The sequence below is a fragment of the Miscanthus floridulus genome, chromosome 9 (assembly GCF_019320115.1).
Source record: "Miscanthus floridulus cultivar M001 chromosome 9, ASM1932011v1, whole genome shotgun sequence".
NCBI classification, from domain to species: Eukaryota; Viridiplantae; Streptophyta; class Magnoliopsida; order Poales; family Poaceae; genus Miscanthus; species Miscanthus floridulus.
Window position 1 is genome coordinate 140,335,238 of NC_089588.1, and position 27,301 is coordinate 140,362,538.

General features: G+C 41.9%; 1 long non-coding RNA gene across 2 annotated transcripts; it reads left to right on the plus strand.

The window, feature by feature from the left end:
• Positions 1-23,178: 23,178 nt before the first annotated feature.
• Positions 23,179-27,131, plus strand: LOC136483122 (uncharacterized). Of its 2 annotated transcripts, none has more exons than XR_010765315.1 (4): positions 23,179-23,590; positions 23,691-23,880; positions 23,974-24,049; positions 24,149-27,131. It is a non-coding gene; the product is annotated as an uncharacterized lncRNA (long non-coding RNA). The 2 variants fall into 2 exon arrangements; XR_010765316.1 differs by having other exon boundaries at positions 23,698-23,880.
• Positions 27,132-27,301: the final 170 nt, after the last annotated feature.

The window sequence follows — 27,301 nt, forward strand, 5'->3', positions numbered from 1 at the left end:
ATTGTTAACGACGAGGATGGGGAGGAATACGACGACGAAACCATAGAATCACTGTCCCAATATTCAGCAGAGCTTGATGCACGAATGGATTTCGAGTTTGGCAATAAACAAGGTGGTGATGCTGGTGGTTGGGATGGTAACGACGAAGGTGGTGCCAATAATGATGGTGGAGCACATGTCGGGGATGAAGATGATTTGGAGGACATGATTCAAGCCCTTGGACCAGAGATTTTACTAAATAGCCCGAAAGGTCTAGAAAATTTGGAAAGGGTGACAAAAGCATCGAAGGAGACTGTGTATGGTGTTGACAAGGGTTGTCCGACACATTGAACATTGCTATGTTTTGTGCTTGAGCTGCTCATCCTGAAGGCTAAGTACGGCTGGTCAGACTGTAGTTTCAATGATCTATTGCATCTCGTGTCATGGGTGCTGCCACAACCAAACTCAGTTCCCACCAACACATACCAAGCGAAGAAGGTCATAAGTTCATTGACAATGGGGGTTGAAAAAATCCATGCATTCCCCAACCACTGTATACTTTTTTGTGGCGAAACGTTCAAGGCACTGGATAAATATCCCCAGTGTGGGGCCAGCCGGTACAAGAACAATGACCTTTACGGTGGGGACGAAGCCTCCACGGGGAAAAAGAGGAATAAGAAGGGTACAAAAAAGGTGGTACAAGAATCTCAGCCCCCAGAGGACACTCCATTAGGCAACGATGCAAAGCAGAGAATAATTCCTGCCTTGATAACGTGGTACCTGCCAGTGACCGACCGCTTGAGACGTATCTTCCTAAACCCTAAAGAAGCCGTACTCATGACATGGTGGGATGATGAGCGCAAGGTGGATGATGATAAGATTGCACACCCGGCTGATTGTAGTCAGTGGCAAAGGTTCGATGAGAAGCACAAAGAATTCAGCAATGACCCAAGGAATATACGGTTTGGCTTGAGCACCGATGGAATGAATCCCTTCAATGAGAGGATGAGCGACCACAGCACATGGCCAGTGATCTTGACCATGTACAACATCCATCCCAACATGATTGTATCAGAAGAGAAAGGACCTTCTCCTCACTATTCTTATTTCTGGCCCTAAACAACCAGGCATTGATATAGACGTGTTCCTCGAGCCTTTGATGCAAGAAATGGAGAGGCTATGGAGGCATAGGGAGCAGATGTACGATGCATTCCGAAAGGAGGACTTCATATGTAGAGCAATAATATTTGTTACTACCAATGATTACCCTGCGCTGTTTGCTTTGTCTGGACAGATCAAAGGGAAGACGGGATGCTTGGTTTGCTTGGATGGTACTACATGGGTGTACCTGGATGCATCCAAGAAGATAGTTTACCTAAGGAACCGACGCTTCTTAAAGACAAGTCACAAGTACCGGAGCAAATTATTCTTTAGATTTTATGACAACGCCTCGGAGATTGAACCCCCTTCGGAGAGACGTCATAACGGAGAACACGTGTACAGAATGGTGAAAAACTTACGCGTCGTCTATGGAAAGAAGAATCCGGATGGGACGAACAAAGATAGAAGCACACCTCCTGTCGAAGGAGTACCTTTCAAGAAACAATCGATCTTCTTTAAGTATCTGCCTTATTGGCCAGACTTGGAGGTCCCCCATGCCATTGATGCTATGCACGTGTAGAAGAATGTCTTTGAGAGTCTCATTGCTACCTTGATGGACACAGGCAAGTCAAAGGATGGTTTGAAAGCATGGAAAGACATGGTGCAGCTAAACGTGATGCCACAGCTTCACCCGGTACCTGAGGCTAATGGAAAATACACTCTGCCCGCGGCGTGCTTCAACCTAACACCAGATGAGAAGAGAGCTATATACACTTTCCTGAGGGAGATTAAAGTCCCGACTGGGTTTTCAGTAAATGTGAAGAAACTAGTGTCGATGAAGGACTTGTCAATAACATAGTGCAAGCCTCACGATTGCCATGTGATGCTAACAGTGTTTCTACCTATTGTAATTAGGGTTATAAAGCCAGAGTTCTTGAAAATGGCCATCACCCGCATGTGCTACTTCTTTTCGAAGATCTCACATAAGACGATTGGCAAGCAAGAGCTGAGTGACCTACATGAATTTGTGGTGAAGACACAAAATCAACTGGAGATGTGTTTACCTCCTGCTTTTTTTGATATAATGCCACATCTCATGATACACATGGTTCATCAGATACAGGCGCTGGGCCCTTGCTACTTGCATGAAATGTGGTTCTACGAGCGGTTCATGTCGGTTCTAAGTCGATACGTGCATAATCGAGCATACCCAGAGGGCTCCATGATAGAGAGTTACAGTACTGAAGAAGTCATCGAGTGCTGTAAAGAGTACCTAAAAGTACAGAAAGGGATTGGTAAACCCAATTCTCATCACAAGGGTAGACTGGCTGGGAAGGGCACTAGTGGTAGAAAAGTGTTCATCGACCATGATTACAAAGAGGTGAGTCGAGCGCATTACAGTGTCTTGTAGAGTACACAACTGATGCAACCATACATTGATGAACACTTGGCTATCATTATGGCGGAGAGAAATAGCTGTTCAGATGATTGGGTCATGAAACAACACAAGCAATGACTAACTACATGGTTGAAGGACCAAAACATACCGTCTGGAGAAACCATAGACTCTATTACCATTAGTAGGTTAGCGGAGGGGCCATTGAGACAAGTGACATCTTGGAATGCTTATGACATCAATGGGTATACGTACTATACCCACGCAAAGGATAGTAAATATGTGAACCAAAACAGCGGCGTTCGAATAGAGGCTATCGATGGATTGGGACGAAAGATCCAATACTTTGGCATCATTGAAGAGATAGGGAACTTGACTATGGAAGGGATATAACGGTGGCCATGTTTCGATGTCCCTGGATCAAACAACACCAACTGAACGAGATCGGATTGAGAGTCCTGGACCTCGAGAATCTAGGCTACCAAGATGATCCTTGGGTGCTCGCTTCACGTGTCGACAAGTTTTCTATATGTCTGACCCACAAAGTAACCTCCCCCGAAGAAGAAGACAAAGCACGTGGTTGCCTCTGAAAAACAGCACATTATTGGAGTTGATGGCGTGGACGATGTTGAAGCTTACAATAACTACGATGAGATGCCGCTATTCACAGACTTACCTAAAAAGATCAGTGTTGTGGAAAAAAACCTCCCCAAAGACATAATGCCATAGGAACAAAAAGGTATCAAGGGGATAGTGGTTACAGCGGGCTAGTTGATGAACGTGTAGTGTTTGTGTAAGTGTGTGTTTGTAAGACTTCATTTATGCATGCGTGTGAGACTATATATTTATGTACGTGTTTAAGACTACATATTTTTGTATGTGTGTGAGACTACATTTTATGCATGTGTGTGAGACTACCCTTTGCAACATCCAGATGACTCTATTTAAACATCCACTCTATTACTACTAAAACTTTATGAAATCACTTAACACTTTATGAAATGAAGAAATGACCAAAATAAAAGTAGAAGATCTTGATGAGTTATACAACTTTTATATTCATCACCTTTACAGCTGAAATCATTTAGTGTTTGAAAATTAGTGACAAAGATAGATGACTAGACTAAAATGATAGAGCATGATTTTAGAAAATTTTAGGGAAAAAGACCATCATATTTGAAGTTAGTATGAGGGAGAAAAACTAGTTACAAGTTTCAGCCACAGATTAAAAAGAGAAATCATACTTGTTCATCATTGATCATCATGAACAGTTGTGATTTTTCTTTTTAATCTCTGGTTAAAATTTGTAACTAGTCTTTCTCCCTCATACTAACTCTAAATGTGATGATTTTTTTCCTAAAATTTTCTAAAATCTTGCCCTATCAAGTTAGTGTGTTGATTTGGTCATTCTTTTCATTTAACAAAGTTTGAGCACTTCAAATTTTCAAATTAAAAAAAAATGATAAGTTCGAACGAGATTTTCAACAATTAAATGATTTCAGCTAAAAAAGTGATGAATACCAAAGTTGTACAACTCATCAAGATCTACAACTTTTATTTTGATCATTTCTTAATCTGACAAAGTGATAGTAAACATTGTTTACAAATCAACATGTTTCTCGTATAGTTCATGAAACTATGAGTCATATGTGAATTTATGAACAATGTTTACTAATACTTTGTCACATGAAGAAGTGACCAAAATAAATGTTGTAGATAGTGAGGATTTCAACAACTTTTATGTTCACGACTTTTATTGTAGAAATCGTTTAAGGTTTCAAAATCTTGTTTGAAGTTGCCATTTAGTGAAATTCAAAATTTCAACTATTCAAATTTGGTCAAATGAAAATATGATCAAAATAAAAGTTGTACATATTGATGAGTTCTACAACTTTGATATTAATGAGTTTTTCATCTGAAATCATTTACTCTTTCAAAATATTGTTTCAAGTTGAAATTGTTTGAATTTTAAAATTTGAATCGTTCAAACAAAGTCACATGACAAGATGACCAAAGTAAATGTTGTACATGTTGATGAGTTATACAACTTTTATGTTTACGATATTTTCATTTTATTTCATTTAATGTCATAAAATTATAGTCAAAGTTTTAAAATTCAAATTTTTTATTTTTGTTTTTTTTGTTTTCTATATTGTTTTGACTATAATTGTTTATATATATATTTCTTCATATATAGAATAATACAAAATATTATATTTGTGCATATACACAATTTTTTTATATTACTTTGTGTTTTTATGATATAAAAAATATAGAATTTATAATTTAAAAAACAGAAAATATTTGTAGGGGCGGTTGGATCAGGAACCACCCCTAAAAATGCATTTTTAGGGGCGGCTGGATCAGGAACCGCCCCTACAAATATATTTGTAGGGGCGGCTGGATTAGAAACCGCCCGTACAAATAGTACCGAGTATAAATAGGAAGAAGCGCACGGGAGTCATCGTCTGGGCGCTGTCTTCTTCCTCCGACGCCGTCAGGGTGCCCGCGCCTAGGGTTTCCGCCACCGGTCCCACGCCCGCCCACACCAGCCCCCGACGCTCGGCGTCCCGCACCCGGCCCCCGGCGCCCGCCCCCGTGCGCCGACCCCCCGGCGTCCCGCGCCCGGCCCCCGCGCGCCCGCCCCCGCGCGCCTGCCCCCGGCGTCCCGCGCCCGACCCCCAGCGCCCACCCCCGTGCGCCGACCCTCGGTGTCCCGCCCCCGCACCCCGGCGTCCCACCCCCGCACGCCCCCAGCGTCCCGCCCCCGCACGCCAGTGCACATCGTCCATCTGGACTGGTAAGTGTCAGATCTCTGCTTGCTCTACGAACTCTGCTTGCTCTATGAAGTACGATCTCTGGTTGCTCATTTTTTTACAACAATAGTTATGCTTACCATGCACGATATGCTCCGCATAAACGAGAACCAATTTGATGCTGATTATGTTTATTATGTTAGGAATTTAAACAGCTACAAACTACTGGTAAGCATAACTACTGTCCATAACTACTGTTGTAAAAAACCAAAGTGGATCATGTCCATATATTAAACAATACTTACAACTGGCATTAAAATAGGACTCAATTTTTTTTTGCATTGATGCCGATCTAGCTATAGCAGACCATACATTTTTAGCCCTTTACAAAAAGAAGTATATAGTTTTTTGGACTATATATTTTTAGCCCTTTATAAAGACATTTATGGCATTAATCTAGCCATTTTTATATAGATACAACTTGGAGACATTATGACATAATTACATCCAGCCATTTTTATATAGCTCTATCTATTTTTGTATTGGTCCCACCTATTTTGTCACTCTATACTTTTTTGGTACTTTTAAGTACTTTGACATTGATACATGTTAGTTTTGCACTGTTTGCTTTCTGGGGATAGATGGTCCTTATTTTTTCGACCACCGTAAAGTCCTTCAAATCTTTATCGAACGGAACTATGACTAAAACACCCTAGTTTATTAGATACAAGTATAATAATTCAACTAAAACATATTAGATACAAGTATAATAATTACTTTAGAAAGTATTTAAAGTCCTCTTTGCACAAGCCATCCACCTCTGCACTCTCCCCATCCAGGACTGCTGCTGCCCTTGTAACCAACACCAGGCTTGGAACTGCTCCTGGCGCTAAAGTCAATTTGCCTAGGTACCTATGGCTGCATCGGCTGCTGGTTCACTTGCTAGTGTAGCTGCAGTAACAATGCCATGTGTTGCTGTCATTATTTTGAAGAAGAGAAGGAAAGGAAAGCAGCTAACCAACCAGTCATTAAAGAAGCTAAAGAATTTCCTTACAGCGCACAAAAATACACTAGCAAGTTATTCTTACAGATCATAACTTGAACTACACGCCATATATAACATAGCCCTTTACATTTTGCAGTCACCTGTTATTCTTACAGATCATCGCTGCTTGACATTGATACCTGTTATTCTTACAGATCATATTTGTGAATATAATAAAACAATCACTATGCAGTCACCTTTTTGGTACTTTTAAGTACTTTGACATTGATACCTGTTATTCTTACATTTGTCATTTGTCAGTATTATTCTTCTTATATTGTAGAAATAATCCTTGCATTTATATTATTCTTCTTATATTGTCATTTGTCAGTATTATGATGATCCTGAAGTTTTAGTAAAAATTAAAAATACACTATTGTGGCTGGTGGCTACTAATCTTCTCTGTACTCCTCTTCTACTACTACTCTCCTCTACTCCACTCTACTCCTCTCCTCTCCTAAGCAGCTATTGCTTTTTTTGCTACTTCTACTACTTCCCTACTACTACTGTCTACTACTTCTGATTGTCCGATCTGCTTATTAGGTTCAGAAGATATTAAGCATATGATGTTCTTACATTATCATGTTGCTTTTTCTGGGAAGCAGCACCTGCTTTTTTTTGCCAAATCTCTCATCTCCTCTATTTGTTGCCACCTTTCCTATCCTCTATGTTTTGGAAGTAGCACCTGCTTTTTTTTTTTTGCCAAATCTCCCCTCTCCTCTCCTCTCCTTTGTTTTGCCGATGATGAAATTATCCAAGTCCATACATTATATGGAATATGAGCTGATGATCAAGAACTTGTGAGGAACTTGGCATCATTAGCAGCCGCCCCTATATTACCTTCTCCTCTCTTCTCTGTTATGATGCCTTGATGCTCCAAGTTCATGATCAAATGATGATTGACATGTTTCTGAGGCCTCTACTACTGCTACTACTCGTTTTTTTGATATATTGTTGTTTTATAGGACTTTTTTTAACATGTTTCTAAAGCACACTTTCTTGCATCTATTAGAGGAGCAAGTGTAGCACGATGCCCCGAGCCTGATGAGCAGCCAACCCTTGAGGAGCAAGCACTAGAGGACTAGCTTACTCAGGAACAGTTCGATAACGAGGTAGAAAAGGATCTAGAAGTGATGCTTACTCAGGAGTAGTGTGACGAGGAGGAAGGCCCCGAAGGAGAGGCTGCTGAAGGCGAAGAAGAAGAGGATGATGATGATGATGACTCAGAAGAGGGATATGAAAGTCCCGAGGATCCTTACCCATGTGAAGCCAGAAGGAGGCCAACGGAGGAAGATTTGGACAAGGATTTTGACCCAAACGAGGAAGTAGGGAAAAAGCTTTAGCTTATAAATTTTACTAATGCTTTGGCTGTGTTACCTCTGCTAACACTTTGACCTATCGTATATATAGGTCTCTCCTGAAACTCGGAAAAGACAACATCGACATCCGCGACATCTCGCTGGACAAGACGGAGTAGAGGAAAGGAGAGCAGAGGCAACAGCCACAAAGACGGATCACGATGCCTCTACTCCACAAACTCAAGACACAACCACGACTACCAAGCCTAAGAGGAAACAAGAGGATAGAAAAGGAAATCTATATCCAGATAAGGCATGCTATGTGATAACGGAGGTCCGGCCAGCAGGGGAGATCCTTGAGCTAAAGGAATTAAGAGGAAAATTCTGTAATGCGATCGGGGCCCTAGTAAGAGATAAATTGAACCCAGCAATCCCTAACTGGAAAGAGGTACCAGAGAACACAAAGAATGCACTATGGGATAGGCAGCTGAAGGTCAATTTTAGATTTCCGGAGGGTAAGCACGAATTGGTAAAAAAAATGCTATCAGGATGATGGGAGAGTCATTTCGACGTTGGAGGTCGGAGCTCAACATGAAGTATATCCAAAAGGGGTTAACTCCCTTCAACGAGTTCGGCAAAATAACTTCTAGTCAATGGGAGGAGCTCGTGGCTCAGAAGACTTCACTAGAGGCATTGGAGCTCAGTGCCCATAACACCGAGCTGGCAAAGAGGAATAAACACCACCATCATCTAGGCCCCGGTGGCTACTATGCCAAGGAAGAGCAGTTTTGGAAGATGGACGAAGAGGCCGCAGGTGCTAGGAATATCGATGTGACGAATTTGAAGGTACGCTCAAGGAACTAGATAGATACGAGGAGTACAAAATCATCCGGCAGTAATCTTAAGTTTGATAAGCCGGAGACCCAAGAGGTGGTATCAAGGATACTGAAATATGCTAAAGACAAGGAGAAGGGCTCATTCAATCCTTCCAGAGAGAGGGACGAGCTTAGCCTTGACTTGGGAAACAAGGAGCACACAGGCCGCACCAGGGGGCTAGGGAAAAGGATGACCTGGAAGTAAGGATTCGAAGAGGACAGGCACATGTACAAGAAACATGGCTGAGACTAGGAGACTAGTCTTGAGCTCCAAGTGAAGGCTCTAGTTGCAAAGGCGCTAGACGAGCAAGGACTGTCTACGGAGCCACGGATATTAGTGACGCCGCCGGGAGAACTGGCATTAGTTCAAGCCTGAGAACGCCGCCGGGAGAATACCAATTTATGCCCTCCCATGACCAGTTCAAGCCTGAGAACCAAGTTAAAAAAGTCCCATCACGGTGTTCTGAGGAGGCCGAAACTAGCAAACTCCACCAAATTGCAAAGCAGTATCCAAATGTTGATGACATCAAATGGTCAAAGGATTGCTCGAAAACATATGAAAGAGGCAAGCCCTTCCTACCAAACCTGGGCATCCAGCGCCTACCACTTGGAGTGAGAAGGTTCCATGATTGGTACTTGCGTGTTCTCCCAACGAGCATAGATATCATACAAGCATGCTTCCCCACCGGCACATTTGGAAGCCCAGCCGGGAAAATTGTCTTTGACTTCAATGACATGCACACTTGCTTTCACCTAGGAGAAATGGAGATGAATCTAATTTGCACGTGGTGCCTGAAAGTCCTTGTCCTCCCGATACGATATGAATATAATCTTTGAATTTTGTTGTAACTAACCCACGCCGTGATTTGTAAAATGCAAGTGCACATTGTCAAACAAATGCCAAGTGTGAAAGCCGGGTATGTAGACCCTCAAGCTATAGCCCAAACAAATTTTAATTACCCTAAACGGTGGACACTGGATGCTAAAGAGCTAGCTGCTGCAAAGACTCTTTGGGAGAAAGAGCGCATCCGTACGGCGAAACTAAGGGAAGAGTCCCTAAAGGTTGCGGCATACATTGCCCTAGCTTTCAAAAATCTACAACAACACTCTACTATATGGCTACCATACAACTTCGAGTAAGTTCAACTCTGTACTTAAAGCTTTGTTCGATATATTTTATTCGATGCTAAAGAGCTTATCTAGTTCTATGATTAAATCCATGCAGCAACCACTAGATTTGTATAGCCATCGATGTCGGGAGGAGCATGGCATGGGTCTTTGATTCATTAGATAAGGACCCGGCGACATACAAAGACTTCATATCGATTCTCAAGACGTATACATATCGACAATCCTCATTAGCTTATATGTTTGTATACATACTTGTAACGTTCACTTTTGGATACTAACAAGTTATATTTGCTAAAATAATTCGAACAGGGCATTTAGGTTCTATGTCACTAATCATCATGGAAGGCATGATCCAGCAAGGAAGGAAAAGCTGGCTATAAAAACACTATGTGCGGTAAGTGTAACTTACTTCTTCAGTACTCCGTTACATGGCTGTCAAAAGCATTACTTAATATTTTCATATGCAAAAAACACAGTGCCTCAAGCAGAGGCCTGGGAGTGTACATTGTGGATACTATATATGTTCTATGATGAGTAACACCGGTGCCTACAGGAGACACCCCTTAAGGGTAAGTTTGAACCTCTTCACCCGTAGTATAAAAACTTTGTACATGGTATGAAATACTAAACTGAAACTTGTTCTCTTATAGTGGAGAGAAGAGAAAGGAATGAAAAGAGACCCATACAAGGATGACCAACTCTTAGAGCTCGTCGGCGACCTTTGCAACTTCATATTGGACCAGATTGTACATGTCAGAGGCGCCTACCATGACCGAGAGTCTGAGTTAGGTACAAATCCTCAGTACCAACACCTTCGTGAGACTGAAAGGCTAGCTCTAGGACATTGATAACAATATGTATGGAATTTGTATACTTAATGATGGATTGTATATAATCTTGTGAATTGGACTTGTAATTGTAGTTTATAGAATACTCTTGTGCTTGTAGTCACGGTCGCAGGGCGTTCGGAAACGCGAACGCTGGTCGAGGGGCGTTCGCAACGCGAACACGGTTCGGAACGTTGGTCGCGGGGCGTCTGACAATGCGAACGGGGTTCGGAACGTCGGTCGTGGGACGTTCGGCAACGTGATTTTGAATTGTAAATTTGAATTTTTTGGCAGGAAAATGTACTATAGGGGTGGTTCTAGATTGAACCACCCCTACAAATACCTGTTTGTTGGGGCGGCTGGTACTACAGCCGCCCCAACAAATCGATTTGTAGGGGCGGTTGGTGTTTCTAGTCGCCCCTACAAATCGATTTGTAGGGGCGGCTGGTAACACGAGCCGCCCCTACAAATTAATTTGTAGGGGCGGCCTGGGAACCGCCCCTACAAATGCATGATTTGTAGAGACCCTTGCGTAGGGGCGGCTGGGCAAACCGCCCCTACAAAGAGTTACGCAGCGCCGGCCATCGGCGGGCACTGTGCGAAGGATGTCTGAAGGCTATCACCGAAGCACCGCTCGAAGGCTCACCGAAGGCTGACGCGATCTTCGTTGGCATAATGAGGGCCCACAGGGCCGGTACCAGGCCAAGGGCGAAGTCTTCACCAGGATCCCCAAGCAGATAGTTCGGCAGACCTTCGGGGACCCACGGAGGATCCCCGATTCCCCTCGATCACATTGGATCAACGGCGCCCGTGGGGTTGAAGGCTTCCCAAGAAAGCTGAATGACCCCTTGGGACGAGCCTGTGGAGGCCTACCTGGAGAGGCGCTGGCGGATGGAAAAGTCCATCCAACCCTCATGACTGCAGGTGGAGGACGTTAGGGGATATTCTACTAATATTCTGTAGTAGGCCAAGTGCATTTTTGTACGAGTAATTTGTCAGGAAGATGGCAAGTGTTGGACTCAGAAGGGAAGCGGTGAAAGGAAATACGCCAAGAGCCAACTGAAGCTGATGATGAGCCGAGTGCTCCAAGGCCCAAGCGTGCACCAAGACTCAATCCAAGATACTTCGGGTCCAGATGCGAGAACCGTTAACATGAGATAAAGGAGAAGGGGTAATTTAAATTTTTGCCATCCTTACCAGAGGCACTCATTCAGTTGCCGACCATAGTTTGGCAATTACAAATTTGCCACATAAATAGTTCAAAGTGCATTTAAATTTTTGCCATCCTTACCAGAGGCACTCATTCAGTTGCCGACCATAGTTTGGCAATTACAAATTTGCCACATAAATAGTTCAAAGTGCATCATTTTTGTCACTTTTGGCGACGTGGCATGCCAGCTCACCCATCTAGCGTGGAGGAGGCATAGGAAATGACCATCTTGCCCCTGTCTCCTTATCCTCTCATCCTCTCTATCACGTGGTCCCCGCCTGCCTCTCTCTCACTCACCCGCTGACAGGTGGACCCCACCTGTCGGGTTCATCCGCAACCTCTAGCCGACCTCTTCTTCTTTCTCGAGAGCACACATCCATGGCCACACTACTACAGATATGACATTCACTGCCGGATTTTACGAAAACGACAGTGATTGCACATCACTGCCGGTTTTTGACTAAAACCGACAGTGATAGGACCAACCGACAATGATATTGGGGTCTTCATTGTCAGTTCATATCATTGTCAGTTTTAGCTAAGAACTGGCAGTGATATTAAGTCATCACTGTCGGTTTTTGGCTAAAACCGACACTGATACTATCACTGCCAGTTCGTGTCTTGAACCGGTAGTGATATGCTGCAAAAAAAACTTCATAACTTTCTCATATCATGTCTGATGAAGACGAACTTTATATCAAAGTTGTAGTATTCGACGAGATCTACAACTTTGTAGTTCCAACTTTTTGATTTGAGATCGTTTTGATGTCCAAATATACATCATAAGATTTTGTAGAGTTAATACCAAAGGAGTCAATATGATCCATAGTCATAAGTGAGTGTGGAGTGGTAGTTAAGGATCTTGGATGGAGAAGCGACCAAAATAAAAGTTGTAGATCTCAAAAGGTTATGCAACTTTTTAGCTCATAACTTTTTTGTTTGAAGTCATTATGATGTCCCTCTATTTGATTCGCACGATTTCATATAAGTTAACACCAACTAAAGCCATATGTTCCATAGTCATAAGTGAGTGTGTAGTGATACTTAAGAATCTCGGATGGACAAGTGACCAAAACAAAAGTTGTAGATCAAGAAAAGTTATGCAACTTTGTAGTTGACAATATTTTTATTTGAAATCATCTATCTAACAAAAATTACGTTTGATTTCTAAAATTTAAAATTTGAAATTTTGAAACGACCTCGGATGGAGAAACGCCCAAAACAAAAGTTATAGATCTCAAAAGGTTATGCAACTTTGTAGTTGACAACTTTTTCATTTGAAATCATCTATCTAAGCAAAAATATGGCTGAATATTCTCACATTTAAAATTCAAATTTTTCAAATGACCTCAGATGAAGAAATGACCAAAACCAAAGTTGTAGATCTCGAAAAGTTATAAAACTTTGTAGTTGACAACTTTTTTATTTGAATTTGTTAAGGTCCCAAATACTCATTTCAAAATCAGATGAACATAAAATGGCTATGACGAATATCGCAAATGGACACAAGCGTCTTACAGGTGTAGTGGTTAGGGGACAAACACGCGAAGTAGGAGGTCGGGGGTTCGAGCGACGGTGGCCGCAAAGTGCGGGTTTTTTGCACAAAAAATCGCGTGACTTGTGACTGCCTAGTGGGGTCCCTCCCAATATTAAAAAAATTCCCTGTTTTTTTAGCCCATTTTTGGGGTTTTCTGGAAACCATATCACTGCCGATTCACATCACTGTCGGTTCCCTATCACTGTCGGTTTGGTTGTGTCGGTACAGTGAAGGGGGGTTTTGAACCAACAGTGAATGTCAAATCTAGGGTAGTGCCAACTTACCTCTGCACCTACGCAGGGGAGAGGTGGGGCTCTGAAAGGTCCTTGTTTGGTTTTGGTAATTGAGTGACAACTTAGGTGGACTAATATGTGTTTATGTGAGTGTTTACACCAAATTTTGGGAAGAAGAGCGCGAGAACTCGAAGCTTCCAAGATCATGTCATCAAGGAATCGATTGCATCAGAGTCGATATCAGCTGATTCAAGTGCAGCACTGGAATCGGCTCTCTTCAGATGACGCCTACAGATAACAACAAAAAGCTACAGTTGATGGTGGAAAAAACATGTCAGACTCTACAAAAAGGAAGATTAGGGTCCAAGTTATCTTAGATTAGGAACGTTTTCTCTTATACCAAAGATTGTAATGGGTCATACTTGAGTAGGATTCATCTTAGGCTCCGGGTATAAATATTGGACTCCGGTTATTGTAAAAGGACATCCAATCAATCAATACAATTTACCTTTTTTGGCTCCGTGCCAACCCTTAGGAGTAGGAGTAGAGTAGATCTCGGTGAGTTCTTCAACAAACAGTGCTGCATCAGTCCGACCGACCTCCAGCTTGTCTGTAAGTACCGTCATGGCTTATACTTACGTTTGTACGACTGCATCGGTTAAGTTCGACCTCCACTACAAACTCTAGTATAAGCTAGTTATCGACTATTATCTAGTTCAAGTATAGCTACATCGATCCGGTCGACCTCCACTGCTTGAATTAGATTAAGGTCAAGTTATCGGCTCTACCTAAGAGTGGCATCCTTTGGGTAGATGCATTAAATTACCGATCTTGCTGATGTTCTTACCGTCATTAGTTTTCAACAACATCAATCTGCCCGGTCGAGATCGATCTAGATCAGCCTCATATCCTTTGGGTCCGTCGTTTGCTTTGTTACAATACGATGATTCTCACTTTGAGCAACGGGTTACGTTTCATCGGCTATTCTACTTCGATCTTGATCGTGCATAGTACGTGGTTAAGGCACATATGATCTTGAAGAGGTTTGCTGGCTAGTTAAATCTGGTCTACGGTTCGCTATTATGGCTGTAACGATCCAGTGGATCCCCACTGATGGCACTTTAGATCGGAGGATGCTAGTTGGTAGATTTGTTCTCAATCAGGCGTGACCATAACTGTTTGTTATGCTTGCATCAGCTAAATAGCCGATCGCCTATGCTTTAATGCCTACGGTATGTGTCCATGGTTCTGTTAAATGTGAATAGATCTGTTTGCTTTAAAGATTTGATTTGTTGTCTTTATCATGGCTGTCATCGATCCGGTCGAACCCCACTGTTAGAGATAGCAGGTTAAGTCTGATGAGTTCATAGGTGTGTCCATGTTAAATAGTCGATTGTTCGCATGTTGTAGTCTTTTTCACGTGAATCGGCTATTTTAGCCGATCCGCTTGAGCTTTCACATATATAGCATGTCTTTCGGAAAGCCTGTCAATGTATAGATGGTTTTATGGATTCTTCAGTTTTAGTTTTTTATTATCATCATAGCTGCCATTGATCCGGTCGAACCTCACTGTTAATGATAACAGATTAGATTCAGAGCGTTTGTAGGTCTATTTGTACTAGACAGTCGATTTGTTCGCATGTTGTATCCTTTCTCGTTAAATTCATCGGCTTAATGTCTCATACCAGTCATATTTTATCTAGCTGATGATTCTACTTATATCCACGTGCATTATACTCGTCACCAAGCCCACTGGATCACCGGCATGGGTGAGTCAACCACTCACCAGCGTCGCCGACCATGGCTAACGTTGTTCAACCACACACTATGACGATAGGTAGGACATCGGTGGTTCATGGTCGGCATCACTAGTGTGTGCCCGGCAACACTAGTGAGTGGTTGGAGATCCAGTGGGCCAACACTAGCTGCTCCCGAAGCGGCACACTTAGAACTGTCTGGGCAAGACCGGCATGTTCCACCTTAAATTACTAATAAGCTTTCTCTCCTTATCAATTACAGGTCAAATTGACTGGCATGCCTCGGGAGAAATACGTAGGGTCGATGGGTCCTGCGTGGAAACCAAGCGGATCTCCAGCCTTGCTCCGCCAAGCAGATCCTTCCGGCTTGTTGTGTGTTGACATTTTTGTGTCGACACACGTTCTGGCATGCTCGGCGGGACCCCACAATCGTCATGGCGATTTACAACAACAATGACATCCTTATGGTACTTTATGAAGTCCTACCTGATGAGGATAAAGATGTCATCAGCAAAGCCATAGAAGATTTTCAGAACAAGTGTTTGTTGTACTACACCAAGACACGTGACAATAAAGTTGTTCAGAAATATCCACTACCAAGAGTGCTGATGCATGGGCAGACAGATGCAGACGAAGCTGAAGATAGGTGTTTCTTCGTAGAGGTTATAAACAAATCTGTCCATGACGCCATATTGAACCATAATGCGGTTTTCCTGAATACATTCCACAATACTATGAAAAAGGTGTTTCATGGATATCCAATTCATTAGATTGGACCGGCTTATTACAACATTCCACATCTGTCGACTTAGGGGACTAATCAAGCCAGTACTAGCCATCAAGAAGCAACACTGACTGGTAATAATGATGTCCAGGCAGTTCAGAGCTCATCTGAGCAAGTTCAAGGCATTCCTACTGACTAGATGCAGTACAATCCTGGACCATAAGTACAGCATGTGTAACAGCCGACGAGGCAAGCTCAGAATCAAATGGTCAATTTTGGCACATCAAGCCAGATACCATCGTTGACTCAAAAAATAGCGCCATCTGTCCAAAGGATTCGTAGAGATACAAATCCTGACATCTACAACCAGAGACTTCAAGCAACAAACCAGCAAAGAACTCAATAGATAGAGATTCCGCAAGGATATCATTATGGCATAGATTACAATACCCTTCACATGATTCCAAATCCGGGGTATCAAGGTACCCAAAATTTTAATCCACAGATGGGTCAGCAATTGCAAAGAAATCCAAATTCAAATGCTGATGAGTTGTTGCTTAGAGTGACCGAGATGATGAAGAATCAGTTTGGTTTGAAGCCAAAAGAACAGACGTTCTCGTATAAACGCTCATATCTAGAGTGGTATGATTTGGTCGCTCTTCCTGTAAAATATAGGCTCCCAGAGTTTGCTAAGTTCACTGGCCAAGATAGCACAAACACAATAGAATATGTTAGTCGGTATCTTACATAGTTGGATGAAGCATCTATTGAAGAGGCCCATCGAGTTCGTTTCTTCTCCTTGTCCCTGTCAGGATCAGCCTTCACTTGGTTTTCATCACTGCTAGTCAACTCCATTGCCAATTGGGCTGACCTATAGAAGGAGTATCATACATATTTTTATACTAAGACAGGAGAAAAGAAAATTACCGATTTGACGACCATAAGGCAGAAAACTAGTGAATTAGGCACTAAGTTTCTTCAGAGGTTCCGAGAGACCAGGAATTTGTGCTTCTCATTGAACTTGACTGATGATCAGCTAGCTGCTTTGGCCGTTCAAGGAATGTTGCCAACGTGGAGAGAGAAGCTGCTGGGACAAGAGTTTAACAATTTGGGTCAGTTGGCTCAATGAGTGGTGGCACTCAATAGCCAATTTCAGAATATACGTAGAGATACCTGATTCCAGAAGAGTACCGCAATTGCCAAAACCTACAATCCATATTCAGTTGATGATGGCTATGAAGACGATGAAGAAGAAGAGATTGCTGCGGCTGAATGGAATTGGGGTAAGAAGACAGTCATGGTGCTAAATCCTTGGGGAAAAGGACTTGAAAACAGCTATGATTTCGATGTCAAAAAATCAAACAAGCTCTTTGATTTCTTGCTTGAGAAGGGACATATCAAGTTACCCAACCATCATGTGATGTTGCCTCCCCGATCAGTTGAAGAATAAGAAGTTCTACAAATTTCACAACGCTGCTTCTCATTCTACTAATGAGTGCAGAGTTTTCCGGCAACATATACAGAGGGTTATTCAGCAGGGGAGGCTCAAATTCGATACGCCTCGAAAGATTAAAGTTGATGATAATCCTTTCCCAAGAGATCAGAACATGGTCGATGCTAGGCTGCTCAAAGGAAAGACTAAAGTCCTAACATCAACTAAATCAAGAGAAACTGGAACAGTCGATCCCGAGATGCAAATATCGGCTGATGAATATAGAGAGATTAGAATACGTCGTGACCAACAAAGGAGCCGATGTGAGTAGGGAGAGACATCAAGGGATGGGTCGATAAGGCCGCGTGTTACATCTCAAATTTTGTTGAATAAATGGCAGCAACAGAAGGAAAAGGATTATCATCATTGGTTAGAAGAGCAAGAATACCAGCGTCAACAAGAGAAAGAGAGATATGAAAGAAAGCAAGCTGAATCACATTGGAATTGTCCTTTCTTCAGACATTGTTGGAATGAAGGTTCGAAATTGCCTACCAGAAATAATTGCCCAGAGTGCAGTGAGCAATATTGGGAGTTTAGACAATTTCAAGCCAACCGCCGGTCTATCCATACTCAAGAAGAGTATCATCATGATAGTATGGATCGGCGCTTAAAAAATAGAAGTGTTCATGATCGGCTTGAGAAGCGAGTGGTTGATCAAAACTGGGTTGATTATGCAGAAGAAAGTGATAAGGAAGAATATGTTTGGCAGAAAGGCCAATGGTGTCCAGGAGGTTTGACAAGAAGCTAGAAAAGAAGGGTGCAACGCCTAAGGAACAGAGAGCTAGAACAGGCTCAGACATCTGGTAGACCTCAAGTGTGGCGTGCTAAACAGACAGCCGATAGGGGTCAGCAGTCGGCTAATATTCAAATGGCTTTTCTGTTGCCGTCAAAATTTAGAGCTCCAGCAGACCAAGAAGTCTATTTGGATTTTGATGAATCAGAGTATGAAGAAATAGTTGCCAAGTTAATAGTGATACAACATGCTATGTTCGATAAGCCAATCAAACATCGGCACTTAAAGGCTCACGTAAAAGGTTTTGTTGATGGGAAGCCGATGAGCAAGATGTTGGTGGATGGAGGTGCTTCTGTCAATCTTATGCCTTACATCACTTTTCGTAAACTTGGCAATAGACTAGGAGATTTGATTGAGACCAACATGATGCTTAAGGATTTCGGAGGTAATGCATCTAAGACCAGGGGCAATGAACGTCGAATTGACAATCGGAGGTAAAACTTTGCTCACCACATTCTTCGTCATTGATGGAAAAGGGTCGTACAGTCTACTACTTGGTCGTGACTGGATTCATGCAAATTGTTGTGCACCATCGACTATGCATCAACGCTTGATTCAATGGCATGGAGATGATGTTGAGCTGGTTCATACTAATGATTCTGTAAGCATCGCGACAGCTGATCCAATGCATTAGGAGCTAGAAGACTTCGAGTCTTTTTCTAGCAAGCTATGGGAAGAAGGCTTTGTTAAAGTCAATGATGAAAGTCAACAACCAATCCAAGCAGTCAGTTTTAAAATTTTGTTTTAATGGATAATCCAATAGATGGTACAAACGGTAAACTAGGACATGGCTTTACGTCAGCCGATGAATTAGAAGAGATAGATATTGGTTCTGGAGATAGGCCTACGCCGACGTACATAAGTGCCAAGTTAGATCCTGAGTATAAGCAAGAGTTAGTAGATCTATTAAAGAAATTTAAAGATTGTTTTGCCTAAGAATACTATGAGATGCCTGGTCGAGACCGATCGATTGTTGAACATCGGTTGCCAATCAAACCTGGATATCGGCCGTTTAAACAAGCTCTGAGGAGGTTCAACCCAAATATTCTTGATGATATCAAAAAAGAGACTGAAAGGTTACTAGAAGCGAAATTTATCCAACCATGCCGATATGCAGAGTGGATATCGAATGTTGTTCCTGTGTATAAAAAAATGGGAAGTTAAGAGTTTGCATCGATTTCAAAGATCTGAATAAGGCTACACCCATGGATGGTTATCCGATGCCGATAGTCATATGTTGGTAGATGCAGCAGCTGGGCACAAGGTTATTAGTTTCATGGATGGCAATACAGAGTATAACCAAATTTTTATGGCTAAAGACGACGTAGCAAAAATAGCTTTTAGATGCTCTGGCGCGATTGGCTTATTTGAATGGGTTGTGATGACCTTTGGTTTGAAGAATGCCGGTGCAACTTATCAGAGGGCAGTGAATTATATTTTTTATAAGTTGATCGGCAAGATTGTTGAAATCTATGTTGACGATGTAATGGTAAAATCCAAGGGGTACAAGAAACATCTAGCTGATTTGCGGGAGACTTTAGAGTGCACAAGAAAACATGGTCTAAAGATGAATCCTAATAAGTGTGCCTTTGGAGTATTAGTTGGACAATTTTTGGATTTCATGGTCCACGAGAGAGGAATCGAAATTGGTCAAAAAAGTATGAAAGCAATTGATGAGGCAGTGCCCCCGACTACTAAAATAGAATTACAATCTTTGCATGGTAAGATCAATTTTATCAGAAGGTTTATTTCAAATTTGTTAGAAAGAGTTCTGACGTTTTCTCCCTTGTTGAAGTTGAAAATGATCAAGAGTTTAAATAGGGTGACGCACAACAAAAAGCGTTTGAGAAGATAAAAGAATACATAAAATATCCACCTATGCTGGTCCCTCCTCAGCAAGGTAAGTCTTTTAAGTTGTACGTATCGGCTGATGACCAAACGATTAGATCGGCTTTGATGCAAGAGTTTGAAGGGAAAGAACGAGTTATTTTCTATCTAAGTAGAAGTCTTTTGGATCCAGAGACAAGATATTCTCCCATCGAAAAGTTATGCTTGTGCTTATATTTCTCTTGCACTAAGTTACGACATTACTTGTTATCGATTGAGTGTACAGATGTCTCCAAGACTGATGTGATCAAGCACATGCTATCAATGCCAATATTAAATGGAAGAATGGGGAAGTGGATTCTCGCGTTGTCGGAATTTGACTTGAAGTACGAATCACACTATAAGAAATCTGAAGATCTATGACAATTTTTTTGTGACGATGAGTCAATTCGTCAATAAGTCATTCTGTTTTATGACGACTTTTGGGTGGAGAATGACTTTCTGACGAAAATTATGTGTTCGTCATTAAGACGCAATAAAAATCGTCATAACCTAGAGAAGTAGTTTGTCTATGATGATCTATGTTCCGTCGTAACATGCTACCTTGCAGTTGTCGTAAATTATTCGCAATATTAGTTTGTCATAACTTTTAGTTAAATTTTAAAAGAAATTAGATAGCTAGTCCCACAGTCATTTGTATATATCAGCATGTAATTGATAATTTATCAAATTATTATATATACAGCCCATCAGGCTTGCGCCGTTTGCTCCACGCGGGGGCAGCCTAGCAGGCCTGCGAACACCACATGTATAGTATGTTTAATATCCGTCCTGTGCTTGCTTTTTTTTTAGATCTCCACCCCGTGCATGCTAATCAAATCTCCTTGGCCTCTAAATCACGTGTCTTGCACCTGCTTGCGCACGCAAGGACCCCATGGCCCATGGGGAAACCGGAAACCTGCCTGGACTTCTTTTCCCCACATGCGCCAGCACACCAGCGGACCAGCCCAAAGCCTAGGACGTGGCCCAGCACGAGGAACGCAGCGCTCACTTAAAAAAAACTACTGCTCCGTTCCGTCGCCTCTTTCTCCTCCTTTGCAGCCACCGTCCCGTTCCATGGAGTTTCACGGAGGCTACCGCCGGCGTCTTTTCCAAAGCTCCAGCCGGCCTCTCTCTTCTCTACTCTCTCTCACCCAACGACAACAGGGCCCCGCGGTGCCGCATGGTGCAAGCCTATTGGCCGAACCACGTCATGCGCACTCACTCGGTGTCTGATCCCGCTTCCCACTCGAACACACGCGCTCCCGCGTCCGCAAATCTGGAAAGCCGCGGCGCTCTCTCTCTCTCTCTCTCTCTCTTTTTCTGGGCCGCTGCCAAGCGGGTCCGACAAGCACGTACTCGTGAACATCCAGAACATTTTTTAGGTGTAGATAGATTAGTAGCTTTGCGAAATCACAGTAGTAATTACTAATTTCTTGTTATGATGAAAAAATAGTATCTGATTGACGTTGTTATATAGTAAAGTGATGCTGTACGAGTAGTTATTAATTTCTTTAAAAACCGACATTACAAACTAATTATTGTTTTTTTTATAGAGCCACTAAAATACAAGTTCGATTAATACCTACGAAATCACTTCATTTTTCCTTGATTTTCAGGAAGTGAGCTCAATTGTAACATTTATTTTTATATATATTTTTGTATCATCTGTTGACTTTGTTTGACATCAGACGTAGTTCAACTAATAATATGTTGGAGGAGAGGGGGAAACCTAGATAGAAAACTAATAATAGGAGATCCTTCATATATGCTTTTAGGGGAGAGAGAGGATAAGTAATATGTTAGAGGTGCTCTGAGATTAGCAGAGAAGTAGCAACCACAGAGACAATCTAGATATAAAAAGTTTATCAAGGATTTTAGTATTCTCTTTATATGTGAAGTGTGACATGAGGCGTAATATGCATGCTTCACCAAGTGGATGCGCCTTTTCATGGAGCCCTGACTACAACTCCTAGGTTTTCAAGGGTCTCGTATATTTCGACGTCATATGCACCTCAAACTTTTTCTCAAGCTTGTGTGTTCCACAAGTTAAGGAAACGCTAAGTTTTAGATTTTTCAGAGGTGGTTTGCTATTTTCTACAATTTAAATGAATTTCTGCAAGATGTTACGAAGTAATTGGAGGTTGGACTGAGACTACCCCCGAAACGATCCAAAATGGTACAAGATTTTTATACTATATCTCATATGGCCCAGTGAAACAATTTTGATGGAGGTGGATGATGAAAAAGTTTGAATGGGTAACTCAACCTCTTTTCTTCATTTTAGAACAAAATAAATTCAATAATGACTGAAATTAATAAGAAAAATCTAAGATTTTGTGTGGGGCCATGCTTGAGGTCTACATGCTTGCAAGAAAATTTTCAAGACATTTTGACAAAGGTGTAATATATATGCTTCACATAGTTATAGTAACTATGTGAGAGATGAATTTATTTGTGAACAATGTAGAATCCCACTTTATTAAAATTATTTGGAATTTTTATGTGTAGGATCTTTGTGTGGCCTAGAGGAGGGTGAATAGACCTGTCAAAATAAAACTCAAACCCGAATCAAATTCCTAGAGCAGCACTGCCGCGCTTACCAGTGGCACTATGGCACTGCCGCAAGTGGCAGACAAGAATGATCCACAATTCAAAATCTAACAATGGAAACTTAGATCGAGTAAATTATTGAGCTATCTACAGATATAAGGAACCTAGATCACCAACTAGAAGAAGTAGCACCACCACCAATTTGTAGATCGGAATCAAACCCTAAAAACACCTCAAGAACAAATATCGCAAGTAATGAAGCAATCTAGTTTCACTTTGTTAAAATAACTTAAAATTTTTATGGCAATCTAGTTATATAAATATTGACCGCTTAGGTAGTCTAGTTCGTGTAAAATTATGTTGGGGGTATATAAATTCAGTAGACAATAGTTCTTATGATTTGCAATCTAGTAACATAAAATTCGTTGCAAATAAATAAAAGGAAAAAAATTAAACAGAGGCTCGCAGAAATAAAGCCCATCTCGTGGATCTGGCCCATCTCAGCCCGCAGGCCACGCCTCATTCAGGCCATTAGATCAAAATGAACGAACAAGATGCAGCAAACCTCACATAAAAGCACCTCCAAAACCTAGACAGCTCCTGGATCCACACCCTCTCCGCTTCCTCCCCTCCCGTGCGCCTCCACACCACTGCCCGCCACCTGCTGCTACCACTCCCCTCCCTCTAGATGCCGACCGCGACGCCACCCCTCCATATCCAATCCAAGGCGCCGGAGGCAATGGATCCAACGCTAGCAGCAGAGGATCAGGTCCTGGCGGCCGCAGATTTTAATGGAGTCATCGACGAGGAAGAACCGAGGAGGAGGCAACGGATCTAGGCAGCGTGCACGGAGGAGCTCAAGATTCCCAGGTCTCATCCGGAGTCGTCGCCCCCACTCGCTCGCGAAGAACCACAGCCACCCTGCGATGACGCAGATCATCGACGGCAAGGCCATCGCTGCCGGCGTCCACCGCGACGTCGCCGCCGATGTGGCCGCGCTCTCCTCGGCCCTGACTCGTAAGCACTCCGCTTCCCTCTATCCGCTGCCTGTGAGTTCTTGGATCGAGGAGCGTAGGCCTCGGATTGTGTGCTGACGCTGTGCTCTCTCGCTCGCTAGCTCGTAGGTTCCGAGGCTGGCCGTGGCCATCGTGGGGAGCCGGAAAGACTCGCAGACGTCCGTGAACACGAAGCGCAAGGCGTCTGCCGAGGTCGGCATCTGCTCATCGACGGCGACCTCCCTGAGGACATCTCCAAGCCCGCGCTCATCGCCGAGGTTCATCGCCTCAACGCTGACCCCGTCGTGCACGGTACCGCCTCCATTTTTTCCATTCTCCTTCGTTGCTCGTGGTCTCTGGTTGTCAGGCTGCCAACATGCTACTCTGATTGTGTTGCGAATGTAGTAATCTCCCTGCTTGCCTGGTAACTCTGGACTCTAGAGATGGTTAGATTTCCGTTATTATGGAAATAAGGTGAATGGTATGACTCTGATTGTTTTGTCCAGTAATTGAATCATGCACTGTATTACTTTGGAGTCTGGATTGGTTGGCTGATTATTACTTGATGGCTTATTCCCAGGAAGTCGACGTCATCGGCTGCATCAGCTCCTTCCACTTCTACCTTACGCAAACTTGCATATTCGCAGGAAGTCAATTTCATCTGCGGCATCAGCTCCTTCCATTTGTTCCTTACAAAAATCCATGGACATTCAGGTACGAGTCCAGATTGGGTTCTTTCCAAATTCAAAATTCTCCCCTGTAGATGTATGACCATTTAACCTATTGATTTGTTTATGAATGGAATGTGTTTGAGCTGTGATTTTAATAATTTGGACTATTTGTGTTTTGTCTGGTTCAGATTTTTTTTATCATGGGCCGTCCTAAAAAAATGTGGCATGGGCTGGACCTAAAAATATTGGCTATAAAATGGGCCTCTGAAAATGCAAACAGGAATGCGAAAATAAAAAAACAGGCTGAATGTGAAAATAAAAATCGGACTAAAAAATATGTTCTGTTATGCTGCTGGACTGTAAGCTAAATGGGCCCAAACAAAAAATTGTGTGGGCTAATTATAATAAAACAAAATGGGCTGAAAAAATATTAGAAAGCTAAATGGGCCGCTTAAAAGTCTGCTTAGTATATGGGCTTAGCCAGGCCTTAAGATATTTAGTGACAACTCTCTAATCTGGTCATCATTAAAAATTATGATGAAAAAATATGCAATCGTCATTGAACAAGATTTACTACGCATGATCTTTGACGATTGGTTTTTCGTCATGTAGTCGTCACAAATACAACTACTATGACAAATATATCAGAATTCATGATGACAATAGGTCATCATAGATCCTAAGATTTCTTGTAGTGTCAGCTAAAGCAGTCAAAGGGCAAGTAATAGCCGATTTCGTCACCCAGCATTATAAACCAAATATTGGCTATGTAGAGCCGGTACCTTGGACGTTATTCTTTGATGGATCATCATACAAGCAAGGTGGTGGCATTGGTATTGTTATTATTTCGTCTCGGGGGGCAAGTTTTGAGTTTGCTTTTCGAACTGAACCAATGACTACCAACAATCAAGTAGAATACGAAGCTGTTCTTAAGGGGCTTCAACTTCTTCATGAAGTAAAGGCCGAGGCAATTGAAGTATTTGGAGATTCACAGTTAATCATTAATCAGTTGATCGGCCTGTATGAATGTAAAGATGATATTCTGAGGAGATACTATGATGAGTGCCAGAGATTGCTCAAAGAGTTTCCTCATATTTCTCTTCAGCATATTCCGAAAGCACAGAATCAAGAGGCTAATCGTTTGGCTCAAAGTGCGTCAGGTTATCGAGTATTTCAAGAGATCTTAAGTAGTGAGACCTCGAATAATGATTGGAGAGTTGAAATAGCCGATTACCTTAAGAATTCATCACAGAAGGTTACCAGGAAGTTAAGGTATAAATCGATTAAGTATGTTTTGCTAGATGATTAGCTATATTACAAAATAATCGATGGGGTGTTGCTTAAATGTTTAAATCAAGAAGAAGCTAAGGTGTTGATGGGTGAAGTACATGAAGGGACATGTGAAGCTCATCAATCGGCTTATAAGATGAAATGGATTATTTGCAGGACTGGATATTTCTCGCCAACAATACTGGAAGACTATTTTGAATATTATAAGGGGTGCCAAGACTGTCAGCGTTTTGGTAATATTCAGAAATCGTCCGCATCGGCTATGAATCCAATAATCAAACCATGGCCGTTTTGAGGTTAGGGAATTGATCTAATTGGCCAGATTTTTCCACCCTCAAGTAAAGGACATTAGTTCATATTGGTAGCGATGGATTACTTCACTAAGTGTGTTGAGGCAATTTCTTTGGAGATGGTAACCTCAAAGAACATGGTTGATTTTGTCAAGCAGCATATTGTTTATCATTTTGGGATTCCTCAAACTATCACTACTGATCAAGGGACAATGTTCACATCAGAAGAGTTTGGAGATTTTGCTGCCTGTATGGGAATCAAGTTGTTAAATTCTTCTCATTACTATGCTCAGGCTAATGGCCAGGCAGAAGCATCCAATCAGATTATGATTAAGCTGATCAAGAAAAATATCGAAGAACAGCCAAGAAAATGGTATTCAACGCTTCATGAGGCACTATGGGCATATAGGATGGCCCATCACAGATCGATTAAAATGTCACCTTATGAACTTGTGTACAGTCATAATGCAGTCCTTTCTTGGGAGATTCAAACTGGATAAAGGCGTGTCACATTGCAAAATGATTTATCAGCCGAAGCCTACAAGAATCTTATGATAGACGACTTAGAGGACTTGAGTTGCCATCGGCTGTAGGCTCTTGAGAATATCGAAGCCAATAACCGAGGATTGCAAAGTATTACAATAAAAGAGTCAAGAGCAAACAATTTTCTGAAGAAGATTTAGTCTGGAAAGTGAAGTTGCCGATCGAGTCAAAGGGCAGCAAGTTCAGAAAATGGTCACCTAATTGGGAAGGACCTTATCGGATTAAACGTTGTGCGCCTAGCAATGCTTATATTTTGGAAACACTACGAGGAGAAGAAGAGTTTGACAGAGCAATCAATGGAAAATATTTAAAGAAATATTATAACACCCTGGTGTTACGATCCTATTTAGCACCGAGATCTAGGCCTAAGAAAAATTTCCGAAAACGAGTTTCTCGGATTTTGATTTAAAACAAACTCGAAGTGATAAGTGAATCCTGTATGACTTGCTTTTGTGGAATCAAGTAAATGTCCAAGTTAAATTATTCAGTGCGTAAAGATATTTAGGACTGTCTGACAATAATTCTAGCAAATAAGTTGCGGATGGTTTGTTCCATGGGATTAAGCGTGAAAAATAATTTTTATAAACCAAATAAAATATAGCTTATAATTCATACTTAGATAAAAGTTTGAAGTGCAAGTTTAGTAGATAAAAATACAACTTTGGTTTTGGAGAGCGAATATTGCTAACTAGGGTTTTTGCCAGCTCAAAATCGAATTTAAAAATTAAAAACCAGCTTCTCGCGTCATCAGTAAAAATCAGAAATTATATTTTAAAGCGTTGTTTGTGACGATTTGTTTTGCGCAAAATAATTATATAACACCCTAATATTTTGTTCTATGGCTGGGCATGGAGTATGAGCTATCGTGTGAGATGTTTAGTGATGGAAGTCGATAGGATTTAGATCTTTTAGAGTTGCCGACGATGTATCGTTGTTCAC